We start from the raw sequence: 21,047 nt of genomic DNA, 5'->3' as shown, positions 1-21,047 counted from the left end.
GCTAGGTAGAGAGCCCTTGGCTGAGGCTGCAGCAGATGGTGAGAGAGGAGATGGAGCGCTCCGGTGTTCCACAGTGATGATTTATTGCGGGAGAGACCATAAAGGGTCCAGTGACAGCTCTTCTTCTGTCAAATGGGCTAAACCAGGCCCTTTTTATAGGGTTTAGGGGGATCCAAACTTGACCAATAGTAAGGGTTCAGTAAAATGGCCTATAGGGTAACAGAGATAAGCTTTGGGGCGGGGGGTCAGAGAGACAGGAACTTCTTTTGCTGTCTCATCCTGACTCAGCAGTTCCTATTGTCAAGTCTCCATCCTCCATGGAGCTCTTGCAAGCTCCATGGGGTTTGCTACAGTGCAGCCTAATACAGTTTGTAACCCTGCTTGTTAACTGAGCAGCTAAAGTAGCTGAAGCTTTGTCATACTCGAGAAGCCCAAAGACAAATGCATTTCATTATTGGCCGTACCAGCTACTTAAAAACAGCCACAAGATATTCCAAAATAGAAAATTGCTTCAAGTAACTAACAACTGAAACATGACACTTCAGTTTCCTTCTAAATTTTTATATAGTCTTTTCCTTATTGTATATATCAGCCTATTTTCTTTCTTTTTTTTCTTTCACAAGTTCTTCCCTGATATACTGAAGCAATGCATTCCACTTCCAAATTTAGGCAAGGGGGAATGAGTATTTCTCCTTTTTGTTCTTTTAAGCACATATTTCTCTTTTATACAACAGTAAAATACAGCTTTCAATCTTTGTACATTTTTATGTATCTTCTATTCTGTTTTGCCTTGTCTTTCTACAGTAAAATCTGAATACACTTAGTGCTCTCCTGATGTGAAAATATTTTCCTACTTTTATCAAATAATTTTAGTCTAGATGGAATATGTTTTTTGGGTATTAGTTTACAGGTGGACTGAATATTATACCTTTGAATAACATTATACTAACCTCAGTTTTATTCACTATTCTTCATTTTACATCTTAATATCTAGCTTGTCACATTCTCAGTTGACTACTGAGTTTTGAGTCTAAATAGCTACATCACTCACAGTTGTAGGGTTGTTTAAGATACTTAGCCCTGGTCCTGCATGCTTGACTTCAAAGAGGACTGGGCAATCACCAACCATATTACGTTCAACAGGGGAAAATTCCAGATTCTGCACCTGGCATGGGGCAACCCTGGATGTACAGACAGACTGGGGAGTGAGAGGCTGGAGAGCAGTGCCAGGAAAGGGTCCTGGGGGTCCTGGTTGATGTCATGAGTTGAACATGAGCCAGCATTGCCCTGGCAGCCAGGAGGGCCAATCCTGTCCTGGGGGCATCAGACACAGCATGGCCAGCTGGGCAAGGGAGGGGATTGTCTGCTCTGCTCTGAGCTGGAGTAGCCTCATCTTGAGTGCTTGGGGGCAGTTTTGGGTACCACAACATAAAAAAGACATTGAACTGTTAGAGGGTGTCCAAAGGAGGGCAACAAAGATGGTGAAGGGCCTTGAGGGGAAGCCTTGTGAGGAGCACTTGAGGGCACTTGGTCTGTTCAGCCTGGAGCAGACTGAGAGGAGACCTCACTGCAGTTACAACTTCATGTGAGGGGAAGAAGAGGGACAGACACTGAGGGAATAGCCTGACATTGTGTCAGGAGAGTTTAAGGCTGGATATTAGGAAGAGGCTACTCACCCAGAGGCTGGTTGGGCACTGGCACAGCCTCCCCAGAGAAGTGGTCACAGCACCAAGCCCAAGAGTTGAAGAAATATTTAGACAATGCTCCCAGGCTCATGGTGCGACTGCTGGGGATGGTTCTGTTGCCAGGCTGGGAGCTGGGCTCAGTGATCCTGGAAGGTCCCTTCCAACTCCTCTGAGTTGGTGAATATACTGTCCCAAGACCTATTTACCATCATTCTGTCTGATTACCTAGTTAGACTAAGGGTATCTACAGCTCCTTGATTTTATTTGGGTTTTTTAATTGGCTACTTGTTTTTCTGTTGGCTTATAGTGTAACTGTATAGTGATTAGATGAATTTCCTAATGCTCATCTGTTTCTGCATTCTGAGACTTCTAATTAATTAGAAGGGCAAAAAACCCCTGTGTCCTTGAGACAAATAGGACACCTTAGCTCTTCTAATTATATTAATAGAGAATATTAATATATAATGACTCACTGTTATTTTACACAGCCAAAACTTCTGTTTCTGATTGGAGCAGTGGGTAGGATTACTTTTTAGATGAGCCACTTTCTCCAGTTCCTTTATATTCTACTTCCCCAACTTCCATATTGTCAGAAATATCGCTTTTGTCCCTACCACTAGTAGGCTAAAAGAGTATAAAAGCTCTGTTGTGAAATGCATTGGAAGGGAGAAATCATAATTTCTAAATGTCTTTTCACATGAACATGACTAAAACAAGCACTAGGAATGGAAGCCTTAAAAGGACAAAAACTATTTAAATCCACATGTTAGGTTTGAGTTTACTAAAATAAATAAACTACATAACATAGCAAAGAAAACATCTCCTGAGATACCCAAAATCATAGAAGGTCATGACTGTCAAAACAATAAAGGACCAGAGTTTAAATTTCGTTTAACATTCTTTGCTATTGTGTGCATCACAATGAACGTGGTTAAAGCTGGAGTTGGTTGTTGTGTGTGATGCAGTAGAGTATAATTGAAAGGATTGAGTGGTGGGTTAGAATCAGTGGTTACAGCAGGAAAAGCAGTCAGCTATCTGATGTGTGCATGTGTTCACACTTCAGGGAAGTAGGGAAACACCTTAGGTGTTCTCAAGTATGCTGCATACATATTTTTAACAGAAATATATGCTTGATTGTCATTCTGAATGCTAGCAGAGAAGACTGAACAAAAGGATCTTGCTTTCAGTCCTCCATTTAGAAGATGTTTCTTTAGGTTACTCTCTTGTCATATGCTGCTTGTCAGCTCTGTCTCCTTCCTGTTTCTCAAGCTTCCCCCACACAGCGTGTTTTGTGAGTGTGAGCTGCTGACAGGTTGATCTTTACAGTCTGAGATACCTATTCTGAACTCTGGTGTCCTTGCATGTGTTCTTGGCAGTGTATCCATTGACTCATGAAGGAAAGGAGCCATCATCACAGTTAAAGAGCTGGTCCCAGACTCAAAAGCAGTTTGTCTTTGTGGACTTAGTTACTCAGGTCTTATGTTTTCTCTAGAAATGGTAACTAAAGGCAGTATAGCACAAATAAAACCAGCCTAAATGTACTAGGACTGCAAGGAACCAGTGTTTGTCAGTGTTGTTTTCTTGCATCCCAGCAACAAAAACCTGACAAGCTTCATCATGTTATGTCTGGATTAACATTTAACTTTAATCACAACTGAAAATATGTTCATTTAGAATAAATTCCTCTCTTCAGATATGGGTATTAAATTAAACATAAAGAGTGGAAAAAGCCTAGTAATCCTGTTACTAAGCAGCAACATCAGTAATGGAAACACTCTGCTGGATGCACAGGAATACTTAGTCATTTTAAGAGACCTGGAATAGTCCGCTTTAAACCCATCATTACCAGAACCAGCTGGATCTACCTTAATGTAATGTTCCCATAAATTCATCTTTCCCCTCCAAGTTTTATCTACTATCTATTTTCTCTGTAGTTACCTCTAGTCCAACATCTGACTAGAGAATTCCCTCTTATTGTGTACAAACTCAAATGTATAGGAGAGAGGTTGCATTCAAGTACAGTTTAGCTGGCTGGTGTCAGAGGCCTCTGGAACATAAGGCAGGGATTTGAAGACACCTGCATATCTTCACTGAGCTTGAGGAAGAAATAATGTGTTTTAAAAACCAAGTGTAAGTCATTCATATATCGATGATACAATGTTGTAAATAGCAATTTTCTGCAAGGAACAGTCTAAATCAGGTTATATACCATACATATAAAAATATAGTAGTATTAAATGTAATTAAATTTAGTAGTATGAAACTACTAAAAATATAGTGCATTAGCTGTGAATTTTAAAGAAGCTACACGGGCCCTGTAAGTGTTTGCTATGGTATGGTATCTTGAGCAATTTCAGGGAGATGCTGTTCAGCACCCTTATCAACAACGGCTGTGCACACTGTCATATGTGAATTGTTTTGCCATGGACTAGTAAGGAATTTCTCTAAAATAAATTAATTCTGGCCATCCTGTATATGCCCTGATTGTTGACATAAACATGGTACAGTAAGCATTTTATTTCTCTCTTGAGGTGTTTTGCAGTGAGCAAGACGAAAAGTGCAATTTCACCTTTTGAAAACTAAAAATCTGGTCTCTGATAGCTATTATAAACACCAAGCAGATAGAGTCTCTTCTTCAGCACACTGACCCCAGTGTAGCACAGTGGGTTTAGAGCTATTGCGTAAGATAATAAAAATAAAAAGTATTTAAAGTCTATGGATTCAAACTGATGTGCAGTATCAGTTTCCAGTATTGGGTGACTGCAAATTCAGTGGCTTTCTCAGGGATCAGTGATATACAATGATATGAGATCGATGGGAAATTTTCAATGAAATAGAACTGACTTTTAATGTTATTTCCTAATTTTTTTACTATCCAATTTATTTCTGCCCAATGAGACTTCTTAACTGGACTTATTTTGATTAATTTATTTTAGATTTATAATCTTTACCAATATCAGGTCTTTTGTAAGAGGTTCTTATATTTTATTATTATGATTACATAATAATTACAAGGTCATGAAGGGGTTATGACTCAATAAAAGGCCATGAAGAAAATGCTTCATGTTCTCTGTCAGTTCTTTAATTATAGAGATTATGAATACCTAGGAGAGCAGGTACCTTCTCTGCTCTGATTCATTATTCCATATTACAAAATCTATTACTTAAGTTCTTATTTTCTTATTAACCTCTTTTTAAAAGTTCTTGTACAGCTTAAGAAATATTCTAACTTTATTATTTGAAAATAGACACTTTTTGTATAACCAAAATATATACCCATTCACAAATATCTGCTTGCAAAACTGCATATAAAGCTTACTTGAGTTAAAAAAGGAAAAAGAAAGTAGATCTTTGCATTAAAAAGCGCATTCAAGTTTCTTTTGTTTTATAAAAAGATGTATATGATCATCCCACATTTGTTTCTTGGGAAATTTCAGTACATTAACGATCCCCAAGGGTTCTGTTGTTTTAGTTTTACTTCTTTTCAGATATTGCTAATGGTTTATAATTAGAGTTCTTGAACCTGTGACAAATACCTTTTCTTTTTCCCAAAAGATAATAAAGAGTATCACAAAACAGGACTGGTAGAAGGACTGCTCTGTGATTGAGAACAGAAGGTCTGTTCCATCACACTTGGTTTTGTATTAAAACTTGATAATGATCTTCATTTACAGTAGTGGTACCCAAACTAACCATATGGACAGAAAGTGATGAAAGAAAACTTAGGCACTTGTGGTTTTAATATAATAAAAGATGCCACAACTATTTCTGAGCTGTTGCATTTTGTTGCTTTAGCACCTTGTTTAACTAACTTGAATGCCAGGCAAAGTTGTAACAATTCTTTTTAAACTGTTGGGGTTTTTTTCTACATTGGTCAGCTAGGAGGCTTGCTGTCTGATCCTACTATGAACTCTTGAAATAAAATTGACTTGTGTTTTCACTAATGTGATTTGTTCTGAACAAGTCCATTTAGATGTGCTTGTTACATGGAAAGTAAGTGGTATCAGCAAGGAAGACATGCTAAAGATTTAAGCATTAAAGTGTGAGTGAAGACTCAGGGAACTTATGGCTTCAGTTGTCCTGTATATTTAGGTTTCCTATTATTTCCAGAGTTGTTCTTATTACTTTGATGAAAAATTGTTTCTAATTTCACCATGGTGTTTAAATGAGATCATTTGACTTTTAAAGCAGTCAATCAGAGAATAATTTCAGGTCAGTACTGAGCCTCTGTCTTGTATTGTTCTGTAAAGGATTGGCATGTTACATAATGGTAACAATGAAGAATGCAGTGTCAGATGATTAAGAGGAGCAGCTGGTAGATGCTGTTTCTCTGTTGGCCTTCTGGATGAGTAATTGGCAAAGAAAGGTATCAGCTTTGAAGAACAACTTTAAAAATAACTACTAAAATATTCCAATATTTATAATGCTATCAACAATATCTTGCAATTTAGTAATTAAAAATTTTAAATAATATTTTTCCTTTACTTTATAAGGAAATAAAGCATTTTATTGTTTTGAATCCTTAATGCACTACTTAGACTACTTATTTACAATTTGCATGGTTAAATCAGTGCGGCTGGTTTTCTACTTAAACATATAAACACTATGATATAAATACACCTGACTTTGTGCCAAGTACCAACTCACAGGACAAGACTCTGATCTATTACTCATCCTTTATGATATAGCTCTGGTCAAATTTTTCAAAGCCTATAATATAATCATTTAGGGATAGTAATAAAAGGCCTGAGGCAGTCAGGCCTCCCATTAACTGCTGCTGATAGCAAAGAGCCTAAGTCTTGTTTATCAGGTAGTGCAGTAATTGCATTTCAGAATAGAAGGCAGCCTTTCTGCTGAGTATACCCTTAAAATTAAATGTGGCAATGTAAGCACTGAAACTTGAACTGTTCTGCGTGGCTTTATTTAGGAACATCCTAAGAAAAAGGCTGTAGTTTGACCACTTGAGAATAGCTGCTGTTCCTTTGTGAACACATATATTCTGACTTTTAAAGGCATTTATTGCTTATGAAGTCTTTGATTAGAGGTATTTGGCAAATTATAGATTGTAGTAACTTTTCTCATCTAAATCCACTACCATAACGTTTGAGTGGGTGTGTATATGAATCCATATATGAATCCATATTTATTTATGACAGGATGAGCTTTTAAAGAGACCCAGGCAAAATTATTTGTCTGTTTGAGATAACTATAGGTCATGGTAGAAATAAATAATGTGGATGATAGCTAATGGGTAGAGAGAGGCACCTTTGGAGGATGAGTAATCCCAGTTAACAAAGATGTTCATATGGCAGAGTGAATTGCCTTTTCAGGCTGTGTGGAGTACAGCTGACTAACCTGAATTACAGACCTAGTGTGGCTAATATTAAATGATAGAAAATGTAGCATTTTTTTCTAAAAGTTATCCCAGTTTTCTGTATTTCTCTTTTTTCGATTGTGGCTTTTATTTCAAACGTTTACAATTACAAATCCATTAAATGTTCAAGATATGGGAACATACTGGATTTATTTAGTAGTAGTATATTATTTCCTTTTTGTTTAGAAACTGGAGAGATGTATTGGATTAATTCCCACTTAACATGTTGAATAAAAAGGAAAAAACAGGTGGTGAGGTTCAGAATTCAAGCTATTTGTGAGTGGTAAAGAAAACCAGAAAACTTTTTTTTTTTCCGTAATGCAACTTGAAGGAAGAATTTGAAATTAACAGCAAAATTTATCATTCTTTGTCTGAAAATTATTTATATTATCAACACAACAATTAGGAGTAGCCTTGGCAGATTAGATTGGTAAGAGGTGAACTGCAGCTTTTTCTTACTTTTAGTGCAAAAAAAAGTGGAATATAAACTTCATGTCTGGGGACATAAAGTGCTATATGATTGTATGTCATGTAGCAATTACTGACAGAAAATGTGAAAAGCTTCAGGAGGGTGACAAGTTGTGCATTGAAAATAGATGCTATGATGATGTGAAGAATGATCATGAAACACCAGGATTTTAGTGGACATACAGTATTTTCCCAGAAAAATTTACTTGAAACTGAGAATATATCACCTTTTTCAAGGGAACCATTTTCTTCTCCTTTTGCTGTATGTATAGTACTTTACACTATAAATAACCCTTATTTGAAAAAAATATTATGAGTATAGAGTCACAGAATCAGATCTAGGAGGTCTCTGTTATACTAACAAATAACAGACTTTAATTTGTAGAAAGAAATTTTGTGGTCAAACTTCTTTGTTTTGTATTCTTTCAGTTTTGTAATATTTTAGTTTCAGTATTTTTTGTTTGCTTTTTTTTAAACCAGGCTGCTTACAACCAAAATAATTAGTGCAGTCTCATTTGAATTAAAGAATAGTGCAAAAAATAAATTATCTGATGAGACTTGAAAAGCAAGTCAACACAAAATACACTCAGGAATCAACACTGGTGTTGTCTCCAGAAAAATTGCTGTACTGATTGTCATGAAGTATATTGATGTCACTGTCACTATGACAACATTGTGACAAGAACTAGACACTCTAGGCTACCTTGTAGAAAGGATCTGTCATCTATATTTTTTTTTTTTTATAAAAAGTAATAGAAATGAGAGCCTCTCCCCTAGCACAGGGTTTCATTTAAGGTTAGATGAATTGTTACAGGCATAGGATCAAGGTATTCCTGAACAAGTGACGAGCTGGCTTTTCAACACAGGTAAGAACAACATATTCAAATATAACAGGCTTTTACTTTTCAACTAGGAAAAAGAAGAAAAAAAATTCTCTCAAATAGAAACACTTGTATGCAGAAAACTGATGTTTTGATGTATTTCTCAAAAGTATGGCACAATTTTATAGCCAAGAATGTAAGAAACATTTGGAAGTAGTGTTTGTAATGTAACTTATAAAAAGGATGGTTTTCTTTTCCTACATGTGATTCTTTCTGCTCTTTTAATTTATAACAATCTCTCCAACTTTATGTAATTCTGGTTCTGTGTTATTTTAATGAAACCATAGAATCTGTGATATGCGGCACTTTTTCTTTCCTTTTTTTAAACTATTTTATCACCCACAGATATAGTTTATTTTCTCATTGTGTATTTGTGTGATCTCTACTTTCTCATTGATTTGAATGTTTGTGTTTTCCCACATCAGAGGTACTACTTTGTGTCAGCATAACTTGAGAAAATTGCACTCTCTGGAAATACTACAATATTAAGAATATTTCCTGTGTTAATCTATGTGTTACTTTTTTTGCAAATATGTTCATCAACTATAGTGCTTTTTTCATATGTATTTTATATTAGCTGTTTTAAAACAGAGGTTACCAACATGATATCAACACGGAAAAACACCTAGATAAATTTTTCCCAGAGGTATTTGAATTCCTAGTAATTCCTAGGCAGATCATAAAAGTTTATTGGAAGTTCTCATGTTTGCTTTGATATCATCTAACTATGTAAGTCTAAGTGAGATGATTTATTATTAAGTCTGGCTCTCTTGATCTTGATTGCAGTTAAAACAATTAGCTCTTGTTGATTTCTAAGCAACATTGATAAGATACCATTTAAGACTAACATACTTATCTTAAAATGGTTATTACTTCAAAATAAAATTTTAGTCATTTATCAAATACAATATTCATTAATAAGAACAATGACAACTTTATAAGTTTCCTTTTTTTCATTAATAATTATTCTGCTTTTCAACTGTTCATCAAATGAGACTAATTTAATTGGAAAACTGGATAAAGCAAAAAGTTATAATTTACCTCATATGTACTCCTGGGACATTACTAAAAAAATGCAATATTGAGACAAGATTTTGTATATAAAGTTTCAAGACAGGCATATATATTCAGGAGCTAAAAGCAATCCCATATGAGGGGAAAAGCTATCAGGTTAACAGCAGTAGTCACTACACCCTCAGTGCTTATTATACTGAGATAAAAAAAAAAATCAGAGTGAGTTCTGTCTCCTCTAAATACAGGCTTGAAAAGTTTCTGTAATGCTGGGGAGCCCAATACACATTATCTTCTGAATAAAACAAACCAAAAAACCCAAATAAACAAATAGAAACTTTCCTCCTCTACATCCATCAAAGAAGGGAATAGGACATCTGCTTTTAAAACAATTGTCCTAAGGTCTTGAGCAAGTTAGCTGGTCTCTTCCAAGTCATATACGTTCATTTAGGTTTTCTTGACTGAAATGTGTTAGATTACTTACCTTAAAAGCATTTTAAGATTGGGTGAAATTTCTGTTGAAAAATGTATGTTGAAGAGCTTTAAATTTTCACACCATAATTTCATTTAACAGTGCAGTGCAGTTAAGTCATATGAACATAAACCTTTTGCATAAAGGGATCAAGCAGCAACAAACAAGGGAGATGGTGTGGTCCTTTGGCTCTCTTTCACTCTGCACCATGTCAGATCACTCTAAAATGCCTTGTGTCTATCTAGCAGTGAGTTATAAGAAAACTTCTCCTCTTCCCAAATGCACTTAAGGCTCGGCTTTAGCTGAAAGATCTTATCCTAGTACCATAAAAGCAGAGGATGGGTATTTGCTCTGTGGATGGGTTCTAGGCACAAGTGAGGTGGGAAGGCACCAGGGCAGGAGACTGCAGGAGCTGGCTTTTCCCATGAAGAACCTGAGTTACAAGCAGGCTGGATGGCAGGGCCCAGAGTGGTGGTGAAAGGTGCCACATCCAGCCAGCAGATGGTCTCTAGTGGGCTTGCCTAGGGGCTCAGCACTGGGCCCAGTCCTGTTTAATACCTTTACTGATGGTCTGGACGAGGGGATTGAGTGCACCTCAGTAAGATTGTGAATGACACTGTGTTGGCTGGGAATGTTGATCTGCTGGAGAGCAGGAAGGCTCTGAAGAGGGGTCTGGACAGGCTGGATTGATGGGCTGAGGCTGGTTGTATGAGGTTCAAGAAGGCCAAGTGCAGGTCCTGCAACTGGGTCACAAGAACCCCGGGCAGTCCTACAGGCTCAGAGAAGAGTGTCTGGAAAGATTTCCAGATATTAGTAGAAAATAACATGGGATTACTGGTGGACAGCCAGCTGAACACGAGCTCTCCCTGTTCCCAGGTGGCCAAGAAGGCCAATGGCATCCTGGCTTGTATCAAAAATAGCATGGCCAGCAGGGCCAGGACACACTGTAATGAGTGTTGGTGATGCCACACCTCGAATCCTGTATCCAGTTCTGGGCCCTTCACTTCAAGCAAAATATTGAGATGCTATCATATCTAGAGAAGGGCAGTGGAGCTAGTGAAGGGTCTGGAGCACAAGCCCTGTGAGGAGCAGCTGAAGGAGCTGGTGGTGTTTAGCCTGGAGGAAAGGAGGCTCAGGGGGGGCCCCAATCACTCTCTACAACCACCTGAAAGGAAGCTGTTGCAAGGTGAGGGTTGCTTTCTTCTCCTTGGCAAGCATAGACAGGATAGGAGGACACAGCCTCAAGCTGCAAAGAGGAGGTTCAGGTTGAATGTCAGGAAAAATGTCTTCATGCAAAGGATTGCTAAATATTGGAACGGGCTCCTCAGGGAGGTGGGGGAGTCACCATCCCTGGAAGTGTTCAAGAAACTATCGGATGTGGCACTTTGTGCCATGGTCTAGCTGACAAGATGGTGATCGGTCGCAGGTTGGACTCAATGGTCTTAGAGGTCTTTTCCAACATAAATGATTCTATGTTTCTGTAAAAAACCCTTCTGCAGCCAGCAGAGGCTGAGGGGGTACATTGGCAAGGGCAGAGAGACTGCTCCCTCTCACAGAACAAGTTGCCATCTTCTACTGCTGGCTTCAGAAGTTTCCAAGCCAAATTTCCTTGGGGTCCATCCTTGGTGAAGCATGTTCCATTTCAGCTGTGTTCAAGCCTTGTGTCCTTTGGAAAAGAAAATTTAGTTTTGGCCATGTTGTTGAAAAATCCAGAGCTGGTTCTATCACTGCATTTTTTTACTTCTGAGAGAGGTTAGTTTAACTCTGATGATGTTTTGTGATAGAAAGTTTGACAAATCATATCTGGTTGCTACTGACAGGCAGTGGGATTGAGGCCTTATTAAAATTTAAATCCTTTTAAAAACTTGCTTTGTTATCTCACCACTAAAAAGATAATTTACTAGCTCTAATTTATTAGATCAGTGTAAAATAGAAAATAATATATTTCATGTGCAAATATAAATTTTGATTTTTGAAAAATAATTACATTAGTGGAATGACCGCATTATACAACTGTGCAATAACAGATTCTGTTCATGTTTTGAATTCTGGTAGAGCTTATAATAATTTCATGAATTTGATATTGAAACCTTCAGTACTTTAGAAAATAATAAATATTTGCAAAAAAATATAGAACAAGCCAGCATTTTCAGACCCAGATTTAAGTAACTATACCTATCAATTTATAGTGGTGTAAGCAGTAATATGTTTAGGAAAATAGAAAGAATAAGTTGTAGTCAGCACTGACTCTGATGTTTTTATGATTTTATGGTTATATTGTATATTCTATTAATGAAAAGTATTTTGTAAACAATTCAGAAAGGATTAATATTCAGATTAATTAATATTAACAATGTGCTTTTAGAACATAACACAAATGTGAAGCTAATTCCTTCATTAGTGTTTCAAAATAAGCTGATTTTGCATTGTTTTGAATAAAGTTATATTCCATTTCCTCAGTTGCATATTTTCAAGATCATATTAAGAGGTATAAATCTTTAAAACAGCATTCTGAACAGCACCACTGTAAGACTGGTGCCTTTTTAGTAGGCATTTTCACCTGCTGAGTATACTCTAAATGGTAGTTTATGTTCCTCTCAGAAAAGATGATTTACTGCTTTTAATTATGTACGTGACCACACCTGAGGGAATGAAGCTGATTCTCTTATTTCTTTAACACTTCAGGGGAATTAGTGAATCCCTAAATATATGCAAACCACTAAATAGCAAAGTTTTAAGCAAGGACATCGTACAGATTCTGTAGATAGTGCTGCAAGCTGTGATACACAGTTTGTGAAGAAATCAGTCTGAGCCTCAGTTACCTATAGGTAAACATTGTGCATAAAAATAAAAAAAATTTAAAATACCCAAAACAAAAACAAACAAGAAATAAAAACACCAATCAAAGAGGAGGAACCAAAATACATTAATTACACAAATAAAAACCTTGGTTTGATAGTTATAAAGATGGAATAAGAACAGATTTTTTTTGCATTTAGAATGATGCTTCTATACAACCAGCCTCATTATTTACATGACTAGGAACTTATTCTGTGGGACTTTTCTTTCTATGAATAGTTAATATGTGCTGGAGTTTTTTGCACTGTGCTTTTTTGGTGGGTTTATTTTTCTTTTTAGATGCTGGTAGTTTTTTGTTTCTTTTTCATTGTTTTTTGTCAAGGAATTTAGATGATATAAACATTCATGTAGTATGTCTTGCTGATTATGAATTATGTATTTATGTATTTTTATACTTTTTGCTGCTGAGGGATTTTTTAGAATAACAGCTTTATTTGGAATTTAATTTTTTTACAGTGGCAACTTCAATTTTAAATTAATCGCATCTTGGCTTTAGCTCAGATCAATCCTCACATAACAATCATCCACAAAGGGAAAATTGCAAGTTCCCTTTTAGCTTGCTTTTAATACTCTTCCATGATTGCCTCTTCAAAAACAAATGGGAAGATGATCCTCTATTTCAATTTCCCACTCAGCCCTGGAGTAGCTTCTTTTAACATGGTGGATACTTCACACAAATCTGCACTTTTTAAGAGAAGTATTTGAGAAAGGCATGTCTCCACATTTCTTTTACAGATGGCAGATTTGCTTCTAGTGTTCTTATCTTCTAAAATAACTGAGTGGCTAAAAGAGAAAGTCTTTTTCCTTGTGTTACTATATTCTTTTTTTGATCTGACATCTCCTCCATGATGAGATGGAGGCAAGCGAAACTGAGCATTTATAAAACATGTGCAATGTGTAATGGAAAATCTGAAAAATCAGAAATAAGGGATAAATTATCTGTTGTTCTGGTTACCAACAAGGGCCTTTGTGACACAAATGTTGTATGCTTTGTGTGCTGCAGGAATACTGAGACAGTTGCTGCATGCTGGGAAGTACACGTAGGAGAGATCAGATGAAAGATCCCAGTGAACTTTGCACTTAATCAGAGTGTGGATACGTAGTACTGTTAGGCAATTTTTCCCTAGAAGGGAAGAATAGTTATTCTAGGTATTGATGGGTTAGTAATTATGGGACAATCAGGGCCATAGCTATATTGATGAACCACTGCTTCTCTTCTTTGTACAGTCCCTTTTTCTATTGCTTCTGTCTCAAAGCCTGTGAAGCTTGTGCTGTCTTGAAATGTCATTGCAAGGAGTAGTTGAGGTCTGAGATAATGTTGGACACTCACTGTGCATCTGCTCCTCAGCCCTTTGGTGTGGTAGTGTGTGCCTGTTTACAGCCCTCATCCAGAATGTGGGTCCCTTGATGATTTGTCTTGCCAGACTGCTTGTGAAGAGAGTGAGAAGGTTTCCTAGTCAGATTTGAATAATTATTTCTGCAGCACAGTTATTTTGGGGTATAAATCACATCACACACTCTCCCTTTCCCCAGAGAAAATATCCAGGTAACATCAGTAATACTGACAGTAGGTATAAAGGCACCCATAAATAAAACCAGGAAAAAAAATAAGTCCTTTTACTTTTTGAATAGTTTTCTGATTCCTCTTGTCTCAGTGCATATAAGCAGCAATTTTTCCCAAATATTTATGTCTCTTCCAAATCTGAAAACTAATGATTGATGTAAGCTATGTTGCAACTGATGAATCAGTGCAAAACCTGCCAGATGTACTCACACATGACAGAGATCATAAAGAGCCTTCCCATAACTCAGTCCTGCCAACACTGGCCTCTTGACATTATTGCCTTTTGAGATATATGTACTTGTTAACATTACTTAAATCCAGTATATATCCCACTTTAAAAAATGGTGAGATTAATATAATTTTTAAATAATAGCAATGAAAAATGTATTTGTAAGTAGATTGTGTTTTGAAAATCTCTGATAACTTAAAATTTATATGGTGTCTTACATGTTTAAAGCACCGTGGAAGTACTAATTTGTTTTCCACTTCTAGCTTGTAGCTAAACAATAGACCTAAACAATTTTATGATAAGTGGGAAAGCAAAAAAGTGGGAGAGCAAAAATTAACAATGTAGTGAAACGTTCCAGATAAGAGTTTAGGAAATGTGTTCCCAAAGCTATCACCAGCCATACAGGATGCACTGATTCTAAGATTACAATTTTGACTGTAGTCTTGCTATAAAGGAACTAAAGCAGAAATGGTATAAAACATTTAGCATTCCTGCTAGGAATTGTTAGTTGTAGGGAAACACTTACAATGTATTCTGTGTTGTGAGCTACATGGGTTGTTTATTTGTGTGGTTTGGGGTTTTTGAGTATTTTTTTTTCTGATTATTGAAATAGTATCATTTCATCATTTTAATCAGTGGCATCATTTGATAATAAATAAATAATAAGAATGACTGTGTTTGGTGTACTATCTTTCAGGTTTTTTTTCCAAGTAGATATAAAGGCCTTTGGATGGTCTAATTGCTGCAAATGTGAGTTGAATTTATCATTGATTTAATGAATAAACTTTTAGGGATTTCTGTTTTAATGTGAGCTTGCTAGCCAGGTAGGCTGCTAGATCTTTTTTCATGTTCAGTCAGCTTTATTGATTTCTGTGAATTGTTAAGGAAGCTTTTTTATCACTAGCTACATACAATTTTTTCATCTGTGAAAATATATTCACAGAGTTGTTGCAGAAATAAGCCATAATTTAATAATTTTTTTCAAAGGAAAGCCTCTTTGAATTGAATTTCCTTTTTTTTTCTTTTTTTGTTTGGGTTGTTTGTTTGTCTGTTCTCTAAAATTTTACTACTTAGGGTACCTTTATACTGCACTATATTTCAGCTTGCTTGTCTAACACCAAAAATCTGGAAATTACTGAACAGTGTACAAGTAAATTATTAAATTATCTTATTGCTAACAACAGACCCATTGTGAACACATTTTCCTTGCTTTCTGTATTGGAAAAACTATATCAAGAACTAGGGGTATCCAAATTGTGGTCAAGGATGGATGCTCCAGTTTGTGATCCATCAGGTTGCACATGCCTTGCCTGTGCTCCATCCTTTCCCTCTCACAGGAGAACAATACTGCAGTCTTCCCCACCCATACCACAGCTACATGGTGGGAACAGTTCTAAGTCCCTTAACTATTTAACTATATAGATATTTTCTGTAACTTATGCTGTTTATATATACACGTGAAAACAATGTTATAATGCATTCAGTTATCTTACACATTTAAGTACATTAATTTAATGTTAGTATATTTTAAGCGTCATGTTAAATAAACACCTTAATTCTTAATGCAGGTGTCTAGGAATTACATGCTCAGTGTTTCCAGGTTTTCCTGTGTTTAGTTACAGTTGGTGAATGAAATTACTGACAAAAGTCAAGTTTTGCCATTTTCCCCTAAGACTTGCATTATGTCATGGGCCAGTCTCTGTTCATTGTAACAAAGTCATTCATCACAGCAACTCCTATGACAGAATGGTGTAATTTTATCCTGTATATAATCTGTGGGCAAAGAAGCTGTAAAATGCAGTGAAGCACATTAAAGTCTTTATGTGAAACAGGTAAATACTGGCAACCTCTGATCTGGTTCTGCATCTCTCCTGCTTCCCACGGGAATTACTGCTGAAGGTTGCCTGATCCTCTGAGCTGGTATCACACAGAGTAGCCTCCTTGGAGAGCTGTACTTTATCAAGGAAGCATCCAGTCCTTGCAGATGTTAGCTGTGCTGCCCTCCTCTGCTGCCTGGCTGAAGAAAGGGCTGTAGCAGCTCCAGTGTGGGCTGCATTGGGGTGGCTTTGTGGCACTTAACTCGTGCACAGACAGAGCTTCTTCCAAGCAGGCCTCTGCAAAAGTGTCTTGGAAATGACAAGGTTGTGGAATTGCAGTGCTCTCTCTTTCTTGCTGTCTTTTGACAACATTATTTCATGAAATTTCAGTGAAATCCAGAAATAAGTTTGTAGGAAAATTTGTTTTGAGATGGGAGTTTTGATTGGAGTATGACTTATCTGAATTGACAGGTGTCTTTTAGAGGGTTCTGAGCTTCCCTCTTCTGCTACAAAAGCAGAGAGAATAATAGTGGGTTGAATGAGTACTAATGTGGCATCTAATACATTCTTTGTATGTAGACAGAAGAATGACAATATTTAGAGATTAAATAAAATAAAAATTGGGTGAAGGGATGTGGCTGGATTAAGTAAACTAATTAGGAAAGAACCTCTGGTCAGTAATAAAGTAGTTTTCACCTTTGAAAAAGAAAAATACACTGCAAAAGCACCAGATAAATAATCTTGACTTCAAATTGAAAAGCTTTAAAGTACCTCAAAAATATGATGTAGTCAATAAAATTTAGATGGGAGTTTTAAAGTAGAAATTATTCTTGTATATGCATGACTAAGTATCCTTTCAGTTAGAAAATGGAAAACTAAATCTCATAAAGGTTGGCTCTACCATGACATGGGCAATATATCTTCTCTAAAATAGTTATGAGAGTTCTGCAATATTAGACAAAAGTCCCAATAACAAAGTGAAAATACAAGTAGAAGATTTGAACCACAGCTCACACAGAAAGAAACTGACTTTGTCATTGCAGATTGTAAGAACCCACAAAGATAAGGTACAGAATAAGACATGGCAGACATGATCACTTTGATGTTGCTTTCATTTTTTCTTCATAAAAGTAAGACCTAAGGCTTGCCTGATGTTCTGAGATGCAAACACTTCATGGTGTTTCTTTTTAATGGCTCAGAAATGAAGGCTAAAGAAAATTGAGATAATTGTATACAACTTTTGGTTGTGCTGTTTCTTCTGGCAATCTCTTGCTCGCAAGAAATTGATGAACTTCAAAATGTATGGTAAGAGAAAAATAAAAGGGTAGAAGTAGTATCAGGTGGAAGACCATAAAAGAAAAAAAGGTAAAAATATCACTCAAAAATACACTTATTCAGGTATTTGAGAATGATGAGGTGGCATTGACCCGGATATAAAAAAAAAATTGTGTGGTTTTATTATACTTAAAGAAATCTTTATTTTTCTACAGAAATGATGGTGATCAAGGAATGTTGGAAGAATCTTTGAAATTTAAGGAATTAGAAGCATATGATTTAAATACAGACTATACAATCTGTGAAATACCTAGAGCCTTTACTATGATGCATTCTGATTTTAAAACATATGCAAAAAATTACAATAGCTTGATATGGGCTATATATGGGTTCTTAAATAAACAGAAGATCTTAAAGACAATGATAAAACCACAACATTGTCAAAATGTCAGACATCTACAAAGAAAAGTAAACTAAATCTGATTGATATTCATTAGGTTATATTTTAACCATGCTTAAAGTTTTGAGTGTTCTTTGGTTCATAAAATTTATAAAAGGAAGAGCGCATGTTTGTTTTATTTTATTTTGATTTAGGAGTTTATATTGATAAAATAGCCATTGAGATGAAATGTAGTAGTAAAAATAAACCTATAAAAACCCCTTCAATTCACAGAGAAGGAAAAACATACAATATCCTCCTTCACAGTTGGTTTTGGAATATCTTCAGGTGTTGCTGTCTGCCAACATGAATAGTTAACATCTTGACAGCTTAAACCATGAAGCATAGAAAAATTAAAGTAAGCAAAACTTGAGTGATCTGGAGAAAACAGTGTTTACCATAGGCACTGTTGTCAGATCCAGTCAGTTGTTTTCCTCATATGTTTTGCATTGATAATAATTTCATTATGATAAAATATGTGGATTGATGTAAACAGCCTGGAATTTTTACTGTGTTCAGTTTGTAAACCTTGCTGATGCTCTAGGCCTGATAGCTAGAAGCTCAACCAGCATGCAACCTTGATATAATCGTAAATGTCCAGCAGTACAAAATATAAAAAAAGAAACACACAACCAAGTTTTAAGCAAGGACAAGTGTGAATATATGTGGTCATCCTCAGTGCATCTGATGGTTGCGAAGGAACTGAAAATACTTATTTTTGGTGGCACTGTGATCCAGTTCCAAGCAAGGAAAAAGTAGTCTTTTGCACAGAATAGGGTGGCACTGTGGGAAGACTGCCTTGAGCCTAGGTGGTTTTTAGATTTTTCTCTCAGGTAAGATAGTTCTCTTAGTGCTAAGCTTCTTTGAAAGATTGAAGTTAACCCTCCTTTTGTATTTTCTTAGCTGAGTGTTGTAAAGTAACTTCACCAAGCCCAGAACATGCTGGGTACATCTCTAAGGGGCTTAACTGCATAGTGTTTAAATACCAAACAGCTTTAGGCTCATTCCAGTGGAGATAAAAAGCTCAAAAAAGGCAGCTACAGTGCTTAGGGACATAACCCTCCAATGTCAAGGTGCAAAGGACACAACTGAAATAGCAGAAATTCTGTGTAAGATTCTTTCCTCTGAGGGTTGTCAAACACTGGTATGGCTTGACTAGGGAGTTTGGGGTATCTCCATCTTCAGAGATAGCCAAAATCCCACTGGACACAGTTTTCAGTAACCTATCACAGCTTTAGCAATCCTGTTTGAGCAGGATGTTGGGCTAGATGATCCCATGGGTGCCTCCCTGTCTCAGCCAGCCTGCTCTTCTGGGTTTTGTGTTGTGCTATGCTCCTAGAGAAGACAAAATTTAACCATGTATAGAGGAAAGAGTAAGAAACACTTTCTGGCAAGAATTTCAGATCTCACGCAGTGCAATGAAAGGTGGCATTAAAGGTGAATCAATCACATACTTCAGGCATTTAAATCAAGATATTTCTTCAGAGAGAAATTGTGGAAATTAGAAAAGAGAAAAGAAGGGTACAAGAAGAAAGACCATAGAACCTCTGCAATATTTAGAGCTAAGTTTAAATGTTTTATTCTTTTTCAAGGCATGGAGGTAATGGTACCTTATAACATTTAATCAAAAACATTATCTATAGAAGTTTTGTTCAGGATTTCAATTTAAAAAAGTCTAGAAACATACTGAAAATTTATCCTCAAAAAAATGCAGGATGCAGTAATGTTATTTTAAAAGTGTGTTCATTTCCAGAATGGATATTTTTTAAGAATTGGAACAAATTCAATATTTTTATAGCGCAATTCTACCTAGGCCAGGTAAATATACAAGATTCTTGAATACTCCCTTAGGTTGTAGGTTTTTTTCCCAAACAGAGCAAACAAAAGAGATTGTTTTTCACAGCTCGTTGTGTTTAATGAAATAATTCACTTGTTAAACCTACTGATGCACAAACACTATTGAAAACCTAACTGAAATTAGATTCATTATTTGTCATTGCATAGAACTGCAATCCACTTTTCTCCAAATATTGATGAGAAAAAATTAAAGGGCTCTAAATCTAAATACTGTGTGTTTGCCACAGTAATATCAGCTCTATAGTCCTATACTCCATGAGCATCTGAGGGATAAAATGGTATAATAAATGAACAGAATTTTCTGCCCTCTACAAACACATTTTTATGCTATTCCCAGGCAGCAGTTAATGGTTTGCCCTGAACATGTCTGTGGCTTTTTTAAGTTAAACATTTATTTGGATGCATGCATACTTCAAATAAACAAAGATGACATCAGTATTTCTGACATACAGAGGAGCTTGGATGTAGTCAGCACTAAATAGATATTGTAAAGTAAAAAATGTTTCTCTTCTTTTAGATTACCTTCTTTTAGATTTCCTGTTATTTAACAGGGAAAATGAAGACTTAGAGTCTAAGTCTATGGAATTTAAGATGTCTATTGCTGATTGTATTGTGGTAAAACCAGATATTTTTCTAGTTGTGCATTTTGGTATAGTGTGTAATTCTCTGAATCAAAGGAAGAACTCCCTGAAAAAAATGTTAAACATTCCAAAGAAGTATCCCTTAAAAGTGAAAAAAAATCTGAATCAGTCTTGCAGTGGAGAAAATCTTTACATTAAAATTTTTATTGTAGAACTAAATCAATGCTCAAAATAATTTGGCTGTTTATAACAGCTACATGTCCTTTTAAGTATAAGCAGAGTCCAACAAAGAGACTTCCTAAAAGGTTTTGTGTCAAAAAAGCAAAAATGAATATGTACTGTTTATCCCACTTTTTGTACTGCATGAGTGCTTCAGATGTAGGATAGAGGATTGCTGCTCACCAAGCAGGGCTGCTTTTCAGGTAAGTTTATCATGTTTCTCCACAAAAAATGACCTCTGCATACCAAGGGCCATTTCAGAAAAAGGATTTATCAGCCAGTACTTGTAGTTCAGACAGCAGGCAGGAGGATAAAA

The 21,047-nt window shown here is 36.0% G+C and overlaps 1 protein-coding gene across 1 annotated transcript in view; it reads left to right on the top strand.

Annotated features, from left to right (window-relative positions):
• Window positions 1–8,230: 8,230 nt before the first annotated feature.
• DGKB (diacylglycerol kinase beta) overlaps window positions 8,231–21,047 on the top strand; it is a 378,935-nt gene continuing 366,118 nt past the window's right edge. The window contains exon 1 of the mRNA XM_071429110.1: window positions 8,231–8,393. The gene's annotated coding sequence lies outside the window, so the exon portion shown is untranslated. The remainder of the gene's footprint in view (window positions 8,394–21,047) is intronic.

The sequence above is a fragment of the Agelaius tricolor genome, unplaced genomic scaffold (genome assembly GCF_023055355.1).
Source record: "Agelaius tricolor isolate 1412-34295 unplaced genomic scaffold, bAgeTri1.0.p SCAF_6, whole genome shotgun sequence".
NCBI classification, from domain to species: domain Eukaryota; kingdom Metazoa; phylum Chordata; class Aves; order Passeriformes; family Icteridae; genus Agelaius; species Agelaius tricolor.
The sequence above is the reverse complement of the archived record's forward strand: the minus strand, read 5'-3'. Positions and strand labels throughout refer to the sequence as shown.